The following is a 22365-nucleotide window of genomic DNA, read 5'->3' on the forward strand; positions in this document are numbered from 1 at the left end:
GCGCCTGCGCACGATGCTGGCCAAGCTTATGAATCCAAGCACACATGCGTCGTTGTGACCCTGTGGATGATCTAGATGCCTGGATTGAAGCATACTTGACCCAGCACCAACTCCTGCCACTCACCTACCATGCACAGTGAGGGACCAATCACAGACCGGAGGAGGTGGGGAAATGAGGGGTTGATATGGGGCTGGGGGATATTCAGGTGTGTCCTCACAACCCAGCACTGCACCAGTGCAGACACACCCCCAGTCCTTTCATGTTTCCTTAGGATTTCCATAATGTCACCAATTACCCCAGTGCCACTTTCTGCTTCTTTTTGAGGGTGAATCGTAGCACTATGCCAAAGCCCACTACATGTACTGCGCTGTTCTGGGGACTCGGATATAGGGACTTGCTGTCTCAGCATTGCTTTCTTCTTGCTAATTAGCATTATTATATCTTGGTCCACGCTCCCAGTACACACACTGTTTTGGAAAGAGTGATTCCAGATCATACATTTGCCTGCCTTCCCACCCTATACCCACAACTATGTCACAGGATTCTCTAGCATAAAATGATTAGGCACTCCAATCTCTAGATTCACTACTTTAACAAACAGACCATATTAAAATGCAGTGCCACTCTGTCACCAAATAATTACAGCTACAGCCTTCTGTCTCTATTTGTTGATGCAGTTGGGTGGACAAACTGCCTTCTTGCTCTCATGCTGCATTTGCTGAGATGCTGTGGTAGGCCTCATGGCAACAAGCACCTTGGGCTCATAATTTCCTATTCCACTGCTTGGTAGCTTTATCTTAAGGGGAATGGGAGCCTCAAGTATACCAGACAGGAGAAGGAGAAAGACTCTGCACAACTGTGGTACTGTTACATAATTAGATAATATTGCACATTGTGTGATACTGGACCCCAGCGAAGAAGCTAACAGCCACAGTTGGCACCTGCATACATGTCCCAAATATCCCCTCCCTATACAACAGACCCAGATTGAATCTCTGGATCTAGCTTCTGGCAAACAGCTAAGTGGCCATTTTTCACCTGTCTTGTTGCTAACTCTGAACCTGTGCATGTCTGCAGCACTAGTGCATCTGCACACAATACAGGTGGCTCCTCACATTGCAAACCAACATTTTATCACAGGAGCTACAGCACAGTGCCTTTGTGATTAATTATAATTTGAGTAAACATCTAAAATTTTTCCTAAACCAATTTATGCTTCCATTTGAGCACAAAGGTCCCTGCCACTGACATCTTTTGTGTGTGAGTTGCGTGGGTGTTCACGTGCTTGTGTGTGTACATGGGTATGTATGTATTTGTGGGGGAGAAGGGTGAATATGAGATTAGGATTTATAGATTCACTTAATTTCACTTAGATTTCTTGATTTGGGTGCTAATCTATCACCCGAGTCACACCTCCAGTTAAAACATCTGATTGTGTACTGTGATTGAGGCTAGGGCAAATTTTCCTAGACTGTTCCCAAACTCTGAGTCCCTGAGTTTATTCCATGAATAGCAAGGCTAATGAAAACGAGTCACCATACCTAGGAGAAACTTTATTGTGACCTAATAGGCCCTACAGAACAATAATGGCAGCATAACAGACTAAATAGGGTCTCAAGCCTTTGGTCAAGTTTTCTGGCTGCATCCAGCAAGGGCATAGTGTGGAGAACCTCACCTTTCCCCTTATCATTCACTAGCTGGGATTGATTGGAATGCCAGTGACACAAAGCACCCTGAGCAAATGTATTCCTCCTGCACCAGTTGGTAGCATCGTCCAAAACTGAAGCTGAAGCAGAGTACAGAGGTATACTCTACCACTCTCCCTCAACAAGGCATACCCTACCTCATCCTTACCCCACAGAAGAATGACATAGACAGATTTAGCACTTGAAACCTCCTCTCAAAAAAGGACATCATCTAGCAAATGCATAATCAACAATCACCTTGCAATCACCATACCAAATAAGGATCAGACTCTGAACTTGCCCCAAGGCCATCATTACCAGGCAATTGTCTCTGACACAGTGGTACCAGCAGAAAGTCATGTGCGGTTAGGACTTCTATCATGGGCAGATGATGCAAGCCCATGTAATACTCCCACTCCATGCCCGGATATTTCCAGGCATGTGACAAGTGCTTAGAAGAAAAAATTATGCAAAGTGTAACAGCATTTCCTCATGCCCCTCAGACTCCCTAGTGTGGAACAGAACGTAATCAGAGAGTCTGTGGTTGGGGTCGAAGGGGGAGATGGTGGCCTCCTCTAGGTTGCACTCACAAGCTGCATAGTAACAGTTGAGCCATACCCCCAGGAATTTGTGGATTAGTTATACTTTGAATACAGTCTTCAAGTATTCCCTCGACAGTCTTAAGTTTCCCATAGACTCAGAGGTGAAGCACAACAATGAATGACTGTATGTACTAATGTGTGTGCACTGGACATGGGCTTACATTCAGCCACTTTCCTCCTCTTTATTCTCTTTCTTGCTTCTTGAAGGCATCCCACCACTTTGACCATACAACCAATCTGAACAGGTGATGTTTCTTTGTTGTTGTTTAGACCTTGGGCAAGAAATTTTTGTCTGGGCTGGATCCAAGCCAACGTCCACCCACACTCATCTTTTGCTCACCCATTAGCTAGGAGAACAGGAATGGGCTACCATAGCCTTTGGAAACACCATTTTAACCACACAGGCTCTAGTGACACCTGGGTAGCCACAGCCTAAGTACACACATTTTTCGTACTGAGCCAGCTAAGGGGACCTTGTTCTTCCCCTCAGGGAGCACTCACCATACTTCAGTTGGGACACCCAGTGGCATCAAGCAACCTAGGGCCATACTTTCCTTTATTGTACAAGGCACACAAAGAAGATGTCTTCTCCCCCAAGTGATGGCATCAGTGGATTCCTGGAGTGACCCCAGGTCCTCTGATCACATGAATTTACTGTAGCAGAAACAGGTAGCCAGAGTTTACACTTTAACCCTTCTCCCAATCAGTGAACACATGCATAGGCCTAATCAGTAATTTTCATCCCCATTTGCTGCTGCTCCCTTCACTATACCAAGGAAGGATCAAATTCCACCCCAGAGTCTCCATGTACACAGCTAAGAGGCAACTTTCTCCTCTACAATGTTGTTAGCGAGTGTCCCCCGGGTAAGTAGATTCTTTGTACTCTTGCACAAGAGAATCCTGTAGGAGATGCACACAGACCTGAAGTTCCCTCTGCCTCTCACTGTTATGCCAGAAGTCACAGGACAAACCAGGACTTAACTGTCTACCAGGAGCTACTTGTGCCTCTCATCCTTCCAAGCAGAATGAAAGAATGGTATCAGAGTAGAGCATGGGAAAAGATATTCTTTAATTATTCTTCTGAGTCAATCTCTGGACTTGAAGTCAAGAACTAGGCAAATCTTAGATCCTTTTGGCTCTAAGAATACCTCAACCACATCTGGATTTCTTTGGCAGTTAATAGGATATAAGTGTCTCAGAGACTTACCTAATTTGGGCAGGCTTCCAAATTGGATCTTCTGATCTCCACTTCCTAAGTGGCAATGATGATGGGCATGAGCCACTGTGCCTGGCTCATTAATTTTTTAAAGAATAGAAAACTCTTTTTTGACTACTCTTCACCATTAGTAAAAATTAAGTAAACAATATATAGTTAGATTACATTCTGATGATGACACAAGTTGCTTTTCTGGCTTTTGTGGCACCAGTACTACAATACTGAGAAAAATTGACCCTACTTTAAGGAATGAATTTGAGAAATGCAAAATGTTTGTCAATTATAATGAAATTTTCCTCACTCATTTAGGCCCTAAATTGTCAAAATCTCTAAGTAACTAATTCCTTTTCCACAGGCTGAGTCTTAGATATACTAAAATTCATCAGCTTTCTGTATAAATATTTCACTATTCTGTAAAGTAGTGGCTCACTACTGAAAGTTTTCAATGCCCACTTAGTTTTGCTCGGCTAATTAAGGGAATCCAAGATGTATGATTTGCTCATTTGCATGGTAAAGATATTGGTTTTAAAATATATTCTCTTAAAAATTGCAAAGAACTTATTGTATTTGCATTTCTATGTCAGAGGCAGGAAAACCTAAAATTTGAGGCAAGTTTGATGTCTGGCAGGATCAAGGCCAGTATGAGCTTCCCAGGACCCAGTCTCAAAAACAAAACAGAGGTCAGGGATGTACTTCAGTGATAGATCATTTGGCTAACTTTCCAGCACCCCAAAATAAACTAAATCTCCAAAAACATTGCCAATGTGTTATATGAATACAAACACAAATAAATACAAAACATGTGGATGGTCCTTCAACATAGCCATTAGAAACTGTGTTTTTTTTTAAGTACTAACTAATATGTTTGGCTGATATATGAAAAGCCTGTTCTTTAAAATCAAGAAAATATAGCCTGGAAGCAATTGTTCTTTTCTGATAGAGAATGAAACTCCAGAAATCATGTAATATACTTAATTCAAAAATCTCCAAAAATAAAACTCCAGAGTGGCTCAAATACTACATTCAAAACCAAGATATCAAACTAGATTTTATTAGAATGTAGTTGCTGGTTCACAACATTAATGCTAAACACAAGATTCAGATCATAGTGGATCATATATTGTTCAATGTATATATTTCAATCAATGGAAACAATTTACTCTGTTTCATCTTCCATTCCAATTTAGTCTTTCTTGGTAAAAAGCAATTACAAGTTGAGGGCATTTAGCCTTAGCCTCTTTTGCCAGCACCAACTCAACTTCATCTACATTTTTCCATTTCACAAGGAACATCAGTTCTCCACAAATATCAGTGACACCAATGATTTCTTCCGGTTTCAGACCCCTAGCAAAGCCGTTCCTATCTTCAAATTCTCTTGGAGGTGAACCAGATTCATCAGAATTTATGAATGCTGTGATTAAGTCAGCGCAGTTTAAATTTTCTTCAGTTTCCCAGGAATTATATGTATCTGAATATCCTTTCCATTTCAGGAGGTATTCTACATTGCCACATCGTACACGGCGACTCAGCACTTTTTCCACCTCAAACTCTTCAGGCTCTAATTCTTCCACTTTTACAGAAATTTTGCTCTGTCTCTGTCTCTTTCTTCTTTTTCGTGGTACAGTATCCTTGGAGGCCATTTTTTAGTTGTAGATTTGAGGGGCTATTATTAACCACCTCAGATGCTCTGGATCACAATCCTGCAGCAAATCAGTGAGCTTCAACCACTAGTCAGCTCTGATGGGGATATTCTTTAAATTTTTATAGTAATTACTGGAAATAGAAAAAAAACACCAGTCTGAATCAATTGTGAAACTTCTAAATCACCCTGCTTACAGATCTAAAAACTGTCCATCAGCCTGGCATGCTCCTCAGGAACAACCTGGCTTCTAGTAGTAGACAAAGCAAAGCAAATAAACACTGCCCAGGGTGTTTAAAGCTCAATTGTCATTGGAACCACAACCACAAAATAGGCAAGGCAAACCCCCAAAATATCCAGACCAAGATATTTCATATGAAACTTATGAAAGTTAACTTTAGAATAAATCCATACTGCAACTAGAGAAAAATTTATTACCTATAGAGGAACACTAAATGCTAGCATAGTACATTACTCCTCTGAATCCAGAAAAGTCTAGAAGTATGTGGTACATTCCCAAATGGTGAAAATAAAAAACAGTCACCTCTGAATTCCAGGTTCAGGAAAATATCCTTCTGGAATTGCGGGGAAATATATTCTCAGAAGACAGAAAATTTAGAAAAGTGTCACTAGCAGATGTATCAATAATGAATGGCTAAAGGAAATTCTCCATAAACAAAAAAACAATACCAGAAAGTGGCTCAGAACTTCAGAAGGAAAAGAAAAAAATATGTAAAAATCAGGATGAATAAAACAGACACACCTTCCCTTGTGTTTTTCACTCAAGAGGGAACTCTACCACAAGGGCTTCACTCCAAATCCATTTTCCAAAACTTCTATGGCATAAATATACACGTATGCATATATTTATGTATGAATATGTGAGTACATATATACACATATATGTTATATGCATAATGATAAATATAGTATATACTTATAAATATATAGAGAAGTATGTGAATGTGCAAATAAATATCACACTATATAGCTGGATGTAATCTACAATGTATACATAAATCTGAATTTCACCCAGCATATTTCTAAGGCTATCATATCTGGGTAACTCATGTTTGATACTGCTCCTTTTCATATTTCAGAATTCGAAATGGCTGGCCCATTCCCAAGAGCTTTTGCTGTCTTATTTTCCGATATCAGATTTCTCAAGCATCACAGTAACTTTTAACCAATGGTGATCTCACATAACTTACAGTTTACTAAGGAAAGAGAAGATAAGTTATCCCAGGAAGACAAAATCTGGCCTAGCTACCATGTAAATAATACTGTTTTAAGCTGGGCTTGTAATCCTAGCTATTCATGTAGCTGAGATATGAGGATCAGAGTTCAAAGCAAGCCCCGGGCAGAATATTCTGTGAGACTCTCATCTCCAATAATATCTCCCCCCAAAATCCATAGTGGAGCTGTTAATCAAGTCATAAAGTACAAACCATGAGCAATAAAGCTCAGAGACAGGTCTTAGGCCTTGGGTTTAATCCCCAGATGCTCCACAAAAAATCACACTGCACTTATTGGTTGCCATAGGAAGTACTATCAACAACATTCCATCTTGTTTTCTTTCTATATATATATATATATATATATATATATATATATATATATACACTAATGAAAATGCAGTTGGTATTTGAGTTGTAATGGTGAAAGATAATTTTGTAAATTACACTTCAGTGACTTCCATTGATTTTTTTATACTCTGCAGCCAACATTGTTCTGATAAAAAATGAAATATTTTGCCCTGTGATTGGGGCAAAGGAAGAATGCTTTCACACATCACTTTAACTCAAAATAGCTCAAATGCTCTAGCCAGCAAAATAAGGCAAACAGAAAAATAAAAGACATCCCCCATGATAAAACCCCTGCTTTCACTGTATTTGATGTTGGTATAATTTGTGGAGGGGAAGGGAAAAAACAAATCATTTAAATGGGGATACAGGTGGACCCATTGCAACAATGAGATGTACAAGACATTATGTTGGTCAGCTTTGAAATGAAATTCTCAGATCTCAGCCCCAATAGTGGCACACACAATAAAACATACATGTATACAAAACAATACCACTTAAAACTGTTCTGCACAAAATAAAGTACATAAAAACAACAAAATATATACAAGATGTGTATGCTGAAAATTCCAAAATGCTAATGGTCAAGTATAGACATGGAATTTTTAAAAATCAGCAAAAATCAGGGTTAGAATTGTAGTTCAAGTAGAAGTGTGCCAGCCAAGTCAATGTGAGGCCCTAAGATCCATAACCTAGTACCACCAAAAAAGAAAAAATGTAAGGAAACAATAATATGGAGTTAAATGCATGAATGTAAAAGACAAAATAAAACCCATCTGTGCAATTCATTTATATTAATATTAAAACAAGCTTATTCATACTGAAAAATGAAAGAAAATCATAAAATTGTCTATTTTAAAATTATAATTATTTAAACTGTAGTGTAGTAAACTATAAAACTGTTATATTTGTAGAAGAAAGCAAAAAACTGACTAGGTATGTATTTCTCAGACAAGACACCAAAACATAACATATATCACGCAACGTGAAAAATTGAATGTCTGAAAAATTAAATTTTCTGTTCTGAAAATCATCTCTTATTAAGTAAATGAATGGAAAGACCAGCTGCAGAATAAGAAAATATTTTCACATTGACAGAGGACTTGCAAAGTTGTATGACATGACTGGCCGTTAAGGGAAAGCAGTTTTTAACAAGGTATCACCACAAATCTATCAGAATGCCTTTATAATGAGAATATTAAAGACTGAGAAAGATCTAATGAAACGGATCTCATTCACTGATGATGGATATACAAAATGGTCCAGACAGTCTGGAAAGGTTTAACAGTTCATTTTTTTCTTAATATTTTTATTGTAAAGATACTGTACAGAAGCTTACAGTTACATGAGCAAGGTAATGAGTCCATTTCCTATCAAGCATTGTTACACCCTCCTTTATTTTTCCCCTACCATCCTTTCCTCCCCATCTCCCCAACTCCTCCCTCCCCTCTCCAACCTCCCCCTCTTCCCCCCCCGCCCCCTGCAAAGTTATAAAGTTCATTTTCAATATACTGTCTTTCTTTACATTTTTTTTGTGCAAGTCCTGGAGCCTAAAATCTGGGTCTGGGCCTATTGCTGAGCTTTTCTGCTCAAGTCTAGTGTTACTGCTCACCATCCAGGTTTTTGGTGGTTAAGTGGAAAAAAGATGGTCTCATGGATTTTCCTTCCTACCAGGATCGTCAGGTACCAGCCTCCTGAGTAGCTGGGATTCAAGGCTTCAACAACCCATGCCTGGGTTTTAATGTGCAAGTTTGCATGTGTGTGTGTGTGTGTGTGTGTGTGTGTGTGTGTGTGTGTGTGCAATTGAAGACAAGGCCTCATTCTCTTCCTCAGCTATTTCACTCACAACTGAGGTTCTATAATGAGAGCCATACTTCCATTTCCTCACAGATTCTTTTAAGAGTATAAACATTCTTATCCAAGCTAGACAACACTGAACTTACAATTAACATCTGACCCAGCAACAGTAATTCTGGGTATTTAGCATGATGCAATGAATTTATGTTTCCACAGAATACTAGAGAAGAATTATAGTGCTTTTTCTCTTATTATTTTTGCTGTACTAGGGCTTGAACTCAGGGCCTGGGGCTTGGGAGGCAGGCTGTCTTACAAATGAGCCACAACTCCAGCCTTTTTCTGTACTGGTTATTTTTAATGCTGACTTTGGGCTTGCATTCTGCATACTGACATTCTGCATACTGTTCCTGAGATATTTCACTCAAGGCTTAGTGCTTTACCATTTGAGCCACAGATCAACTATTGGATTTCTGGCATTTAATAAGAGATAAAATTCTGTTTCCTACTGGGTCTGAGAGCTGACTTCTAATTGGAAGCCTCAGATCTCAGCCTCCTGAGTTGTTGAGATTACAAGCAAAGGACACCAACACCTAGCTGTGTGGGATTGTATTGTTGGTGTTTTGTTTTGTCTGTTTATATATAAGAATTTTAATTCTTGTCCAGGAGAGTGCTCTGTTGTGATGGCCTTATTTTAGGCAAGGTCTCTGTTGAGGTCGCTAAAACTTATCTCCAGTGGCCAGTTTTAAACCATAGTTCTCCATATCTCAGCATTCCAAGTAACTAGGATTATACATACGAGCCACTGACACCTAGCTAGCATGTGTATTTTGTCCATATGTGTGCAAATGTGTGTGCATGTGATACACACATTTGCACACAGGACTTTCAGCTCTCTCAGCTGTTCTATTCAGGGTGGAGATCAATCACTTGAACTAAAACTCTAGTCTGATTTTCCCAACACTTAATTGCAGATCAGAGTCTTATAGACTTTTCTGCCCTGCCTGCTTTTGAGTCTCCATCCTCCAGGTCTCAGCTTCCTGAGTAGGTAGCATTCCAAACAGGAGCCACCAGCACCTAACTCATGTTTATTTTTTAATAGGTTGAAATTGGGGCAGGTGCCAGTGGTTCACACCTGTCTCTGATTCTAGCTACTCAGGAGTCTGAGAACAGGAGGGTGGAGATTTGCATGCAGCCTGGGCAGCAATGGCAGAGAGATGCTTATCTCCAAGTAGCCAGAAAGAAGCTGGAAGTGGGTTGTGGCTCAAGGAGAAGAGAGACAACACTGAGTGAGAAAGGCAAATGTGAGCTTGAGGCCCTGAGTTCAAGCCCCACTACACAATAAATGAAAGTGTGATTGTGTGCTGGCTCCAGAACATACAGAGAATAATTGTATGTGTGATTAATTTTGCATGAAGAACCACTGAGGGGATGAATTAGAAACCAATCATGCACCTGTAGCAGGGAAGGTGGAGGCAAAAATGGAAAGGATGAAAATGAAACCTTACAAAACCCAAGAGAAAAGAATTGGGAATGGAAATTTCTACCTTATATTGGTTGTTTGGTTTTAAATGTGGTAAATATTTTTTTAAAAAAATGCATGATAACAATACAGAAAAGGAAGAGGCAAGCAAAAGACAAAGAAGTATTGATGGGTAGGAAAAAGAAGCCCCAAATCGTCTTTCCAAATACTAGTTGGAGCTGAATTCAGGAAAACAAGAGGATCAGTTTCCTCTCATCAGAGATAGCTGGCATGATTGACCTCTGTCTTGATCCCTTACACTGGCCCTGAGCCCCAAGAAGGAAGAAGTTTCCTTGATGACCAAGGGTGCTGATGGAGTCCATCTTGGTTAAGGGACTGAAGCAATAGCACATAGCAAGTCAGCTGGCACAATTTTCATGGCTGCTCATGTGCATTCCTCTTCCTTTCCCTCTCAGAAGAATGCTACCTCTGTCCATGCCAAATATACTAGCTTTTTTCTCTTTTTGATTTTCCTCAAGGCTACTGCTCCACCACTTAACCCAGGTTCCAGTGCCCACTGATTTCATTAAATGGCAAGTAGAGTGTCAGGGACTTTCTTCACCGACTGGCTTTTACCCACCACCCTTACATCTCAGCCTCTCAAATAGCTCAGCTCCCCTTGAGTCACCATTCCCAACAGTAAGGAACATTTGTAAGTGATTTTCCCAATTTTGTTGTGGTGTAATGAAGGATGTAGTTAATGAAAATGTGCCGTTACTCTGCCATCCATCCTCTCCTTTTCATAGCCATATCATCCATCCTGTGTCCCACTCACCCTGCCCTCACTCTATCAGTCTTCTACCATACTACTGAGTTAAGGACTATTCTACTTGCTTCCTCCTGGGCATGGTAAAGAGCACCCGTGAGCAGAGCACAGACTTGAGACTTTGGGGTTGTTCTATTATCACTACTCTCCAATCATTTGTGATACTTTCTATGTTGGAGTTCTCAAATAACTGTAATGTCTCCCTAGCTATATTATCAGCGTCCTAGGGAATGGAGATGATAAGGCTCTTCATTTTGAGGAAAGGAGAATAATTTTATTAAAGATAAAAAATAATACTCCATGTGATAGTGACCCATTCTTGTAATTCCAGCCATTCAGAGGCTGAGATCTGAGAATTTCATTTCAAAGCTGACCAAGGCAGGAAAGACCATGGGCCTGATTTCTCCAACTGGCCACCAAAAAGCAGGAAGCAGAGCTGGGGCTCTAGAGGCAAGATACAAACTCTGAACAAAAATCTCAGTGATAGGAAGCTAGAATGTAGCTTAAAGAGAGATTTTGTATTCATAAATCACAAGATCTACATTCAGCCTAAACCAAAGAGGCAGGGAGAGACAAAGAGACAGAGACAGAGACAGACAGATACAGAGAAAAAGTAAGAGATAAGATGGGCTGTGTACTGGTGGAAGGAAAGGGGAAACAGAAGAAGGGTAAGATTGAGAAGAGGGAAGGCAGAGGGAGCAAGAAAACAAAGAGATAGGAGAACGAGAAAGAAAGAAGGTAGGAAAAGGAGCAGGGGCAAGAGAGAAAAGAGAAAAAGGAAAGGAGACAGTAAGAAGGAGATGGACAGTAAATATGGGAGAGAAAGGAGATAGAGAAAGAAGGAGGAAAGAAGAAAGACAAAAAGAAGAGGAGGGAGGGAAGGAGCAAGGCTGGCTGTACAGTGAACACATGCCTTGTACTTTCCCCTAAAAAGGCATATCCTACAGTGACTGCCACAGGACATTGAGTTATGAAAGGATACTTTGTTGTTTAAAAACCACAAATTTCTCTTTTCGCCATTTGTCCTTGTGACTTCTGTGTGGGATGTAATCCATAAAATATGATCGATATTTCTGTTCATTTCCATGCCCTGGATCCCTTTTCCAAGTCCCCACCCAAAGCTTCAAATTCTTTCCATTCTCCAGGAGTAAGGGCAGAGTAGCAAATACCAATGGTGCATTTGGGAGGTTTCACACCTGAGTTAGACTGACATTTGACAACCTGTGAAGACTTCCACCAGTGATCCAATGTCTAGTTTCCTTCTCTGCAAGAGTCTTGCCTGTTCTTAAGTCATTGTGAGTGTTCTAGAAAATACAGCAAAACCACTAGCCATTGTTAGCTACCTACTAATTATGTGAAATCCTGAAGCATTTTGTTTTTTGCATTGTGTTTCTTTGTGTGTGCATGTGCAAGTGTGTATGTGATTGTTCTTGTGTGTGTGTGCGCGCGCGCGCGTGTGTGTGTATGGATTCAGAGCCTAATGCTCTTACTGGGTTTCCTTGCTTACCTGCTGCTCTGCCACTTGGGTCATAATTCCACTCTAAACCTTTTCTGGTCAATCACAGGTAGAATCTAGTGATAGTTTTTACCTGGCTGGCTTCAAAACACAATGCTTGAGATCCCAGCCCACTGAGTACATAGTATGACAGGGGTGAGCCATCAGGACTGGCCTTTGAAGTCTGCTTCTTTTCCAGGTCTTACCTTTCCAAAATGACACAAACTTTCTTTGGGCCCATAGCAGGACTTTTCTATCCCCCTCCTTGTGGCTTCTGGCAAAACATACTGCCTGAGGCTAACAGTGGTTCAATAAATGTGAATAAAACCCTTTTGGAAGGGACTCCATTACCCTATGACACTGAATGCTGAGTTTTTGCTGAACACTGCAGGAGGGAGGTATAGGGTGTAGAGGACTGTCAGCAGAGCTCAGAAAATGAGCAACGTGCTGATCATTCTACAATGCAGTCTTGGCAGTGTCTTCAAAGTGCCAGGCTGCTCCTTATGCTGTTAAGATAGCTTACTGCCCATTACATATAGTGACTGCATTCTTGGTACAGAGAATGAAGTGGGTGAATTACAAAAGGCCAGTGAGGTCTCATCCTTTTCAACAAGAAAATGATAACTTTCTCAGAAGCCAAACTCAAGAGAATCTTACTTACATTTTACTTGCCAAAGCTGCGTCAAATGGCTATCTTCAGTTCAAGGGAGGCTAGAAGGTGAACCTCTTTACTTGGCACGGGGAAAATTTGAGGCTGAAAGGAAAAGATAGGAAGAATGACTATCAGGTAAGCGACATTCATTAAATGCCACATAAAGCTTATAATCTCTTTATAAAGCTTCTTAGATAGGTATCAATATCAGGGCTCCAATCTGGAGAGCACTGCCTGCCCCATGTATGTGTGTATATGCTTCTTAATCTGTTTGCCCACCTGATGTGCCCTCTAGATCAACATTCAGTGAGGATCCTTGGACTCTCCCTACATCTGCCTATCACCACAGTACAAAGTAGCTCCTCTAGTAAAGCATTAAGAAAGAGGAATATACATTGTGTTTTGCAGTTGCAGATACAGTTTTCCTGAGTTAGAAGAACAAAGACAATGCATAGTTGAAATTTGATGCTACTTGAATATATCTTTATGAGTGTGTATGGGGGGCATGGTCCTGATTGAAGTCACCCTGAGAATTTTGGATCAAGAGAGGCATACTACCCCACTGAGCCACAGAACCATTCCAAGCTTTTTAGTAAATGGAAATAAGACTCTCAATGACTTCCCTGCTCTGAGTGGATTTGAATAGCATTCCTTAGATCTCAGTTTCCTGAGTAGCTGGAAATATAGGTGTGAGTCAGTGATGCCCAGACTGGAAATGTCTTCTTTTAAAATCTTTTCTGAATTAGGGGTTAGGGGTACTGATTTGACTTACCCCCAACTGAGTGAAGCCAGGACAAAGGGGGAAGTCGAGGCTGACATCTGGTGGCTCTCAGTGTGAGGCAAGCCCTGGAAGAAAAGTGTTCTAGACTTTGTTCCTAAACTAGCTAGCCAAAAGTAGGGCAGGTAGCGTGGCTCATGTGACAAAGCCCCAGACAAGCAGCATGATGGTCTGGATTCACACCCAGTCATGAGGAAAAAAGAAGCTATACATATACTCAATAATTATGTTCAGGTGAAATAGTCAAAATAAATGCATGAAAACATTTCTTTAGCATTTGCTAGGCAGATGCTATATAAATTGACATGTTTTCATTCCAAAAAATATATTCTTTAAAACATAGTATATGCTGACTAGAAACTATTTTCATGTATAGTAGCTGAGAATAAAAATGTAGAAAACAGAAAATAAAAATAGAGTTCCAGGAAGATGGCAGAGGAGAAGCTGGAGGCTAAACAAGCTCTCACATAGAAAGCAGTTTTAGTGTTCCAGTGAACAGTCCTAAGCCAAAGAATCACACCAAGTGTGCCATCATAGTACAGAGAGTTAGGCCAGAGAGGGAAAATCCAGGCAAGGAGACAGATCTGAGCACTTGCCAGCAGCCGTGACTGCGGCTGCAGTGGCGGCGGCAGCTGTAGCCGCCATTCCTGCAACACAGAGTGTCCAGGACAAAGACACCAGCAAGAACTGACAAGGAGCAGACATCTTCATCCTGCAGATCGCAGACCAGAGATGACCCAGGAACCAAGACTCCGGTGTGAGTAGAAGCCTGACATCCTCACTCCTTCTCAGGGTGCAGAGGAGGGAAGGCCACCCCTCCCCCACCCTCCCGGATACTTCCATCTTTGATACTGACAAAGGCCTGGCTGAGCAGCTAGCTCCAACTCAGGCCTTGGAAGAAAACAAAACAGTCATTTAGCAGGTCACAGGAACCAGACCTGACCTGCCAGGCTCAGCTCCACACAGGGAAAAGTCACCCAGGCCAGGCCAGGCAAGCTCAGACAGCCCCAGGAGTGGCTTTCTTCACTGGGTAAACATAGCCAGAGGCTGCCCCTCCCTACAGCAGCCTTGACAATTGAAATTCAGTAAACATGAACCCTGAGAATGCTCCAGGCTAGGCTCTGTGAGTATCTCAGAAGCTAGCCCCTCAGGGAAAAGCTTCCATTTGCTGAAAGGCCTCAACTCTACCCAGAACCTAACCTCAGCACAGCATCTTCAAACTAGAGGAAACAGCTATCCCTCTCTTTAGTGATACTCAAAGCAGATCTCCCTCCAACTGAACTAGCCTGGGAGGAGGATCACAAAATCCTGGGTATAGCACAGCATTTTTCTGCCTGCTCAAACAAATTGACTTAAGAAACCAACCAAGCCACAGGAAAATCAACCACCACAAACAGACCAGAGACTCCACCAAGAGACTGGTTACGGACACAAGGGAGACACAGGATCTTCCCGTCTCCCCCCAAAAAATCAAAGAACTCTTTTTTTGTACCTTTTATAAAAAAAATTTAACTTTTTTAATCTTTAATTTTTAACATTTAAAAATAATTGTTTTCTATTAACTTTTTTTTCTTCCTCTTATAATTTTTATTTTAGGGATATATATGTATGTGCTTTTTTCTTTTTTTATTTATTTTGTTTTTGTTTAGCTCCACTGACCTTTTGATCCTTTTTTTCTTTCTTTCTCATTCTTTTCACTTTTTCTTCTCTTTTGTTCTTCTTTGTGTGACTTAATTGCTGCTTTGCTCATCCTCAGATATACCCGTAAGTCAATTATTAGACCTTATCCCCCATTGTGTACACACTTAATCCAGAAATTTATTATTTAATTCAAAACCTCTTAGACTTAAATTCCTTAATAGCAGTACTACCTCTTTATAACTATATAATATTTTAAGCATTTTTATTCTGAAGTTTTTCATGTCTCCTTTCTATTCCTCCCCATCTCTTATCCTATCCTCATTCTTCTCTGCATATTACATTTTTGTTTTGCATAATTCTTAAGTGTTTCACTTTTTAATTTTTAATTTTTGTTTTTCTATTTTTTCTTGTCTGTTTTTTTCTTTCTCTTTCTTCTTTTTTTCTCCCTCTCTACTATCATTCTATCCAATCTATTTCCAGCTTTGAGATTAGGACTTAGTTAATTTAACTCTCCCTCTACCTTTCCACATCCCTCTATTTCTATTTTTACCCACGTCTCTCCCTAAACCTAATAATGTCTGTTTTGCCAAATTCTTCTTTGCTGTTCGTAGCCCATTAATACATAGTTGCTTGATGTTGAATAGATATATCTGTTAAACTAGATTGTATCTGCAGACTTTTGACTGTGCAACTACAAACTTTGGTTGATGCTTGCCTTAAGATAGTGTTCTAGAACAAAACTGGTGTTACTTTCATCCCAAATGGGTAGAATAAGCCGGAAAAACACAAGAATAATGGCAAGTCCGAGTATCTCAACAACCACTAATGATAATCAGGGGACAGAAGATAATGAATAATCCAGAGGATTATTCCTTTGCAGAGTCCTGCAAAGGACTCCGTGTGAGCATGATAGGGAGAGAGAGGAGGCAAACCAAAGGTCAATACAGGAATCTCATGAGCATGAGGAAGCTACTCAAAGGTTGATACAGGAATTGAATGAGCAGCTTGAGAACACTCAAAGAGAAATAAAGGAATAGTATGAGCAGGCTGAGATCAGTCAAAGAGATAGACAGGAATTGCTGGAGCTGGCCAAGAACAAAGAGAAAGTCAGGAATGGCATGAGCAGGCTGAGAACACTCAAAGAGAACTACAGGAATTGCATGAACGTGAGGAAGCTAATCAAAAAGTAATACAGGACTTGAGAGAGCGGGATGAGAATAGACAAAGATCAATAGAGGCATTCATGGAATCCATAAATATATTGCTGAAAGAAGTCAGGGAGACCACAAAGAGAATGCTGAATGGAACCCAACACAAGGAATGGGAGTCCAAGGAAACCATAACCAATCAACTAAGTGATTTGAGAATTAACACTGAGCATCAAATTAAGGAAATAAAGAAGTTCATACAAAATATAAAACAAAGCTTCAACAAAGAATTTGAAGCAATCAAAGCTGACCAATTAGAAGGTAAAGAAATAAAAAAACAAAGTAGAAAGTCTTGATAGTAGGTTAGACCATGCAGAAGATTGAATTTCAAGGATTGAAAACAGCTTAGATATAGAGAAAGAACATACACCCATCCCAAACAAATCCAAGAAATATGATAGATCTATTCAACACTTGGAAGACACCATCAGAAGACCTAATCTGAGAATAATGGGTGTAGAGGAGCATCTAGAGACAGAAATTAATGGTCTAGGAAATTTGTTTAACAGGATCCTAGCAGAGAACTTCCCAAACATGAAAAAGATAGGCCTATTCAGATACAAGAAGCTTTTAGAACTCCAAATAGACCAGACCGGAATAAGACATCCCACTGTCACATTATAATCCACACAGGATCAATTCAGACCAAGGAAAACATCCTTAAAGCTGTCAAGGAGAAAAGATCAATCATCTATAAAGGGAAACCAATTAGAATCACCTCAGATTTCTCAGCAGAGACAATCAAAGCAAGAAGAACTTGGAATGATGTATGCCATGCCCTAAAGACAAACAACTATCAACCAAGAATTCTGTACCCAGCTAACCTCTCTTTCATAACCAAAGGTCAAATAAAAACCTTCTATACAAGTTGTCATGTCAAAAACGAACTCTACAACTTTGGTGCCGTGGGGGGAGGGGGCGCGGATTGGGTGGGAGGGTGGGGGGAGGCTGGGAAGGGATATGAAGGGTAAACAAAGGAGGAGGCTGCAATGCTTGATAAGAAATGTACTCATTATCTTGTCCATGTAATTGTAACCCCTCTGTACAGTATGTTCACAAAAAATAAAAATTATAATTAAAAAAAACCTTCCATAGCAAAGAAAAATTGAAACAATATATCTCCACCTAACCAGCCCTACAAAAGATTCTTAAAGATGTCCTACACATAGAAAACCAACAAGACCACAATAAAGGCCAAGAAACCACACCCAAACTGAGAATCCAAGAACCATAGGAAGAACCCAGTTGCCGCAGCCCCCGAGAAGGAGGATAAAATGGCAGGAACTCCCAAATATCTCTCAGTCCTATCTCTCAACATTAACGGACTTAACTCTCCAATTAAGTGACATAGACTGTCTAGTTGGATTAAAAAGCAAGATCCTTCTATCTGCTGCCTTCAGGAGTCACATCTTGCCCATAAAAAAAAAAAAAAACACGTTTTCAATGTGAAAGGCTGGAACAAAAATCTACCAAGCAAACAGCCCCCATAAACAGGCAAAAGTTGCAATCCTAATATCAGATAAAATAGACTTCAAATTAAAATTAGTGAAAAGAGATAAAGAAGGTTGCTACATACTAATTAAGGGATCTCACCTTCAGGAGGATATTACAATTCTAAATCTCTATTCACCAAACAATGGAGCACCCAAATTTATCCAAGAAACACTACTTTCCCTCAAATCTCACATAGATCCAAAGACACTAGATAAATCAACTCGACAAAAATTCAACAGAGAAACCACAGAGCTAAACAACTGTATAGATCAACTAGATTTAACAAACATCTACCGAATATTTCACCCAGCAACATCAGAATACATGTTTTTCTCAGCAGCGCATGGAACATTTTCCTAAATAGATCACATTCTAGGCCACAAAGCAAACTTGTCCAAATTCAGAAACATTGAAGTTATGTCCTGAAAAGTCTCAGACCACAAGGGAATAAAATTAGAACTCGACACCAAAAGCCACCAAATAAAGTCCTGTAATACATGGAGGCTGAACAACACACTGCTGAATCACAAGTGGGTCATGGAAGAGATTACAAAGGAAATTCAAATGTTCATGATATGCAACTAAAATGAACACACAAATTAACAGCTCCTCTGGGACACAGCAAAGGCAGTACTCAGAGGCAAGTTTATAGCTCTGAGCTCCTACATCAACAAATTGGAGAGTTCTGAAACTAAAAATTTAATGAGACATCTGAGCCTCCTTGTAAAAGAGCAGCAAGCTAAACCCCAATCCAGTAGACAGAAATAAATAATTAAAATTAAATCAGAATTAAATGAATTAGAATCCAAAAAAAACATAGAAAGACTCAACAAAACAAAGAGATGGTTCTTCGAAAAAATTAACAACATTGACAGACCCTTAGCAAATCTTATCAGAAAAAGAAGAGAACACGACCAAATAAATAACCTCAGAGATGAAAATGGAAGCATCACCACAGAAACAACCAAGATTCAGAAAATTATAAGGGAATACTTCTCAAAACTTTATGCTAATAAGTTTGAGAACTTGGCAGAAATGGATCCTTTCCTAGCAAATATTGACATGCCGAAACTAAACCAAGATGAGTTAAATCATCTTAACAGGCCCATATCAAGCATTGAAATAGGAACAGCAATAAGAGACCTCCCATCTAAGAAAAACCCAGGACCAGATGGTTTTACAGCGGAATTCTATAAGCCCTTCAAAGCAGAGCTCACACCAATACTCCTCCAACTCTTCAGTGAAATTGAAAGAGAAAGTTCACTACCGAACTCATTCTATGAAGCCATCATAACCCTCATCCCAAAACCAGGCAGAGACTCATCAAAGAAAGAGAACTATAGACCCATTTCTTTGATAAACATTGATGCAAAACTTCTCAACAAAATTTTGGCCAATCGACTTCAACAATTCATCCAAAAAATCATACACCATGATCAAACAGGATTCATTTCAGGGATGCAAAGCTGGTTCAATGTACCCAAATCAATAAATATAATTCATCACATCAACTAGAGCAAGGATAAGAAGAACCACACAATTACCTCAATAGATGCAGAAAAAGCATTTGACAAGATCTAACATCCCTTTATGATGAAGGTTCTAGAAAAATTAGGAATCCATGGAACATTCCTCAATACAATAAAGGCTGTATATGACAAACCTAGAGCCAGCATTATACTTAATGGTGAAAAACTAAAGCCATTTCCTCTTAACTCAGGAACGAGACAAGGATGTCCACTATTTCCACTTCTCTTCAATTTAGTATTAGTATGCCTAGCTACAGCAATAAGACAAGATCCAAACATAATAGGGAATAAATTAGGGAAAGAAGAAGTAAAACTCTCCTTCTTTGCTGATGATATGATCTTGTATTTAAAGAATCCCATGGACTCCACTCCCAAATTACTCAAGCTGATTCAAAACTTTGGCAAAGTAGCAGGGTATAAAATTAACCCCCAAAAATCAATGGCTTTTCTGTATGCCAACAATGAGAAAAGTGTGGCTGAAATTAGTAAAGCAACTCCATTTGTAATAGCCCCACAAAAAATAAAATACCTAGGAATTAACCAAATAAGTGAAGGGCCTCTATGATAAAAACTTTAAAAACCTGAAAAAGGAAATCAAAACAGAACTTAGAAAGTGGCAAAAACTCTCATGCTCCTGGATTGGAAAGATCAACATCATGAAAATGGCAATACTTCCCAAGGCTATCTACAAATTCAATGCGATACCTGTCAATATTCCAACCTCATTCTTCAAGGAAATAGAAGAGGCAATCCAAATATTCATATGGAACAATAAAATACCCCGAATAGCAAAAACGATCCTCAACAGAAAGAACAGTGCTAGGGGAATATCAATACCAAATTTCAAACACTACTACAAGGCCACAGTAATCAAAACAGCTTGGAACTGGCACAAGAACAGACCTCAGGACCAATGGAATACAATTGAAAACCCAGAAATGAACCTACAGACTTATAATCATCTAATCTTCAATAAGGGAGCTAAAAAATAGAATGGAAGAAAGACAGCCTCTTCAGTAAATGGTGCTGGCAAAATTGGTTAACTACTTATAGAAAACTAAAGCTAGATCCTTATATCACCCTGCACCAGAATCAACTCCAAATGGATCAAAGACCTCGGAGTCAAAGAGACATCCTGAAAACATTATAGGATGGAATAGGAGAAACCCTAGGTCTCCTTGGCACAGGCCCAAATTTTCTTAATAGAGACCCAGAAACACAACAAATCAAAGAAAGGTTGGACAATTGGGATTGCATGAAATTGCAGAACTTCTGCATGGCAAAGGACATAGCTAGCAAGATCAATAGAAAGCCCGTGGATTGGGAGAAGATCTTCACTAGTCATACAGCAGACAAGGGTCTCATATCTAAAATATACCTGGAACTCAAAAAATTAAATCCCCCAACAACAAATCTTGAAAGAAATAAATAAGTGCCCAATAAATAAGTGGGCTAAAGACTTAAAGAGAAACTTCTCTGAAGAGGAAAGAAGGATGGCCAATAGACACATGAAGAAATGTTCAACCTCCCTAGCCATAGAAGAAATGCAAATCAAAACAACATTAAGATACCACCTCACCCCAGTTAGAATGGTTAAAATCAAGAACTCTAATAACAACTGATGCTGGAGGGGATGTGGACAGAAGGGAACCCTACTGCATTGTTGGTGGGAGTGTAAACTTGTTCAACCACTTGGGAAAGTTGTATGGAGGTTCCTCAAAAGACTCCACATAGAGCTCCCCTATGACCCAGAAATCCCCCTTTTGGGCATTTACCCAAATGTTCACAAACAAGACCACACTAAAGCTACCAGCACAACTATGCTTATTGCATCATTATTTACCATAGCTAAGATATGGAACCAACCCAGATGCCCCTCAATAGATGAATGGATCAAGAAAATGTGGTATATATACACAATGGAATTCTATGCCTCCATCAGAAAGAATGGCATTGCCCCATTTAATAGGAATGGAAAGACTTGGAAAAAATTATATTAAGTGAAGTAAGCCAGGCCCAAAGAAACATAGGTTCCATGGTTTCCCTTATTTGCAATATCTAGTATATGTCTGAGTCAAGCAGAAGAGGTCAGATAAGTTGATGTTAGGGAAATGAACCCTACGATATGTATTCAAATGTTTTTTATGCGATTGTTTCTAACGCATTTATAAGATTATTTCTTTGTTGCTTTGTATGTCCCTCCCCCACGGCATAACCCCTGCTTTCACTGTATTTGATGTCGGTATAATTTGTGGAGGGGAAGGGAAAAAACAAATCGTTTAAATAGGGACACAGGTGGACCCATTGCAACAATGAGATGTACAAGTCCTTATGTTGAAAACGAACTTTACAACTTTGGTGTAGGGGAGGGGGGGCGGAGGATTGGGTTGGGGGGTGGGGGGAGGATGGGAAGGGATGGGAAGGAGAAACAAAGGAGGAAGCTACAATGCTTGATAAGAAATGTACTCATTATCTTGCCCATGTAATTGTAACCCCTCTGTACAGTATTTTCACAATGAAAAAATAGAAAACAATATACTATACAAACCGTAATGACTAAGAGAAGGAATGGCTGTGTATCAGACTTTCAAGAGGCCTCTCCCAGTCAACTACCAAAGGATGTGTGATTCCTCCAACAAGAAGTTCTAACAACAGGAATGAAATGTTGTCTATCAGAAGCATGCTAGAAATTCAGGTCCTGAAACATTATTGGGGACTGGTCATGTGGACATCACTGCCTAGCACTATACAAAATGTCAA

At 39.8% G+C, this 22365-nt stretch overlaps 1 pseudogene; it reads right to left on the minus strand.

Moving 5' to 3' along the window:
* Window positions 1-4670: 4670 nt before the first annotated feature.
* Window positions 4671-5144, minus strand: LOC106000288 (annotated as a pseudogene).
* Between the last annotated feature and the right edge of the window lie 17221 nt (window positions 5145-22365).

Source organism: Dipodomys ordii, unplaced genomic scaffold (genome assembly GCF_000151885.1).
Source record: "Dipodomys ordii isolate 6190 unplaced genomic scaffold, Dord_2.0 Scaffold215, whole genome shotgun sequence".
NCBI classification, from domain to species: domain Eukaryota; kingdom Metazoa; phylum Chordata; class Mammalia; order Rodentia; family Heteromyidae; genus Dipodomys; species Dipodomys ordii.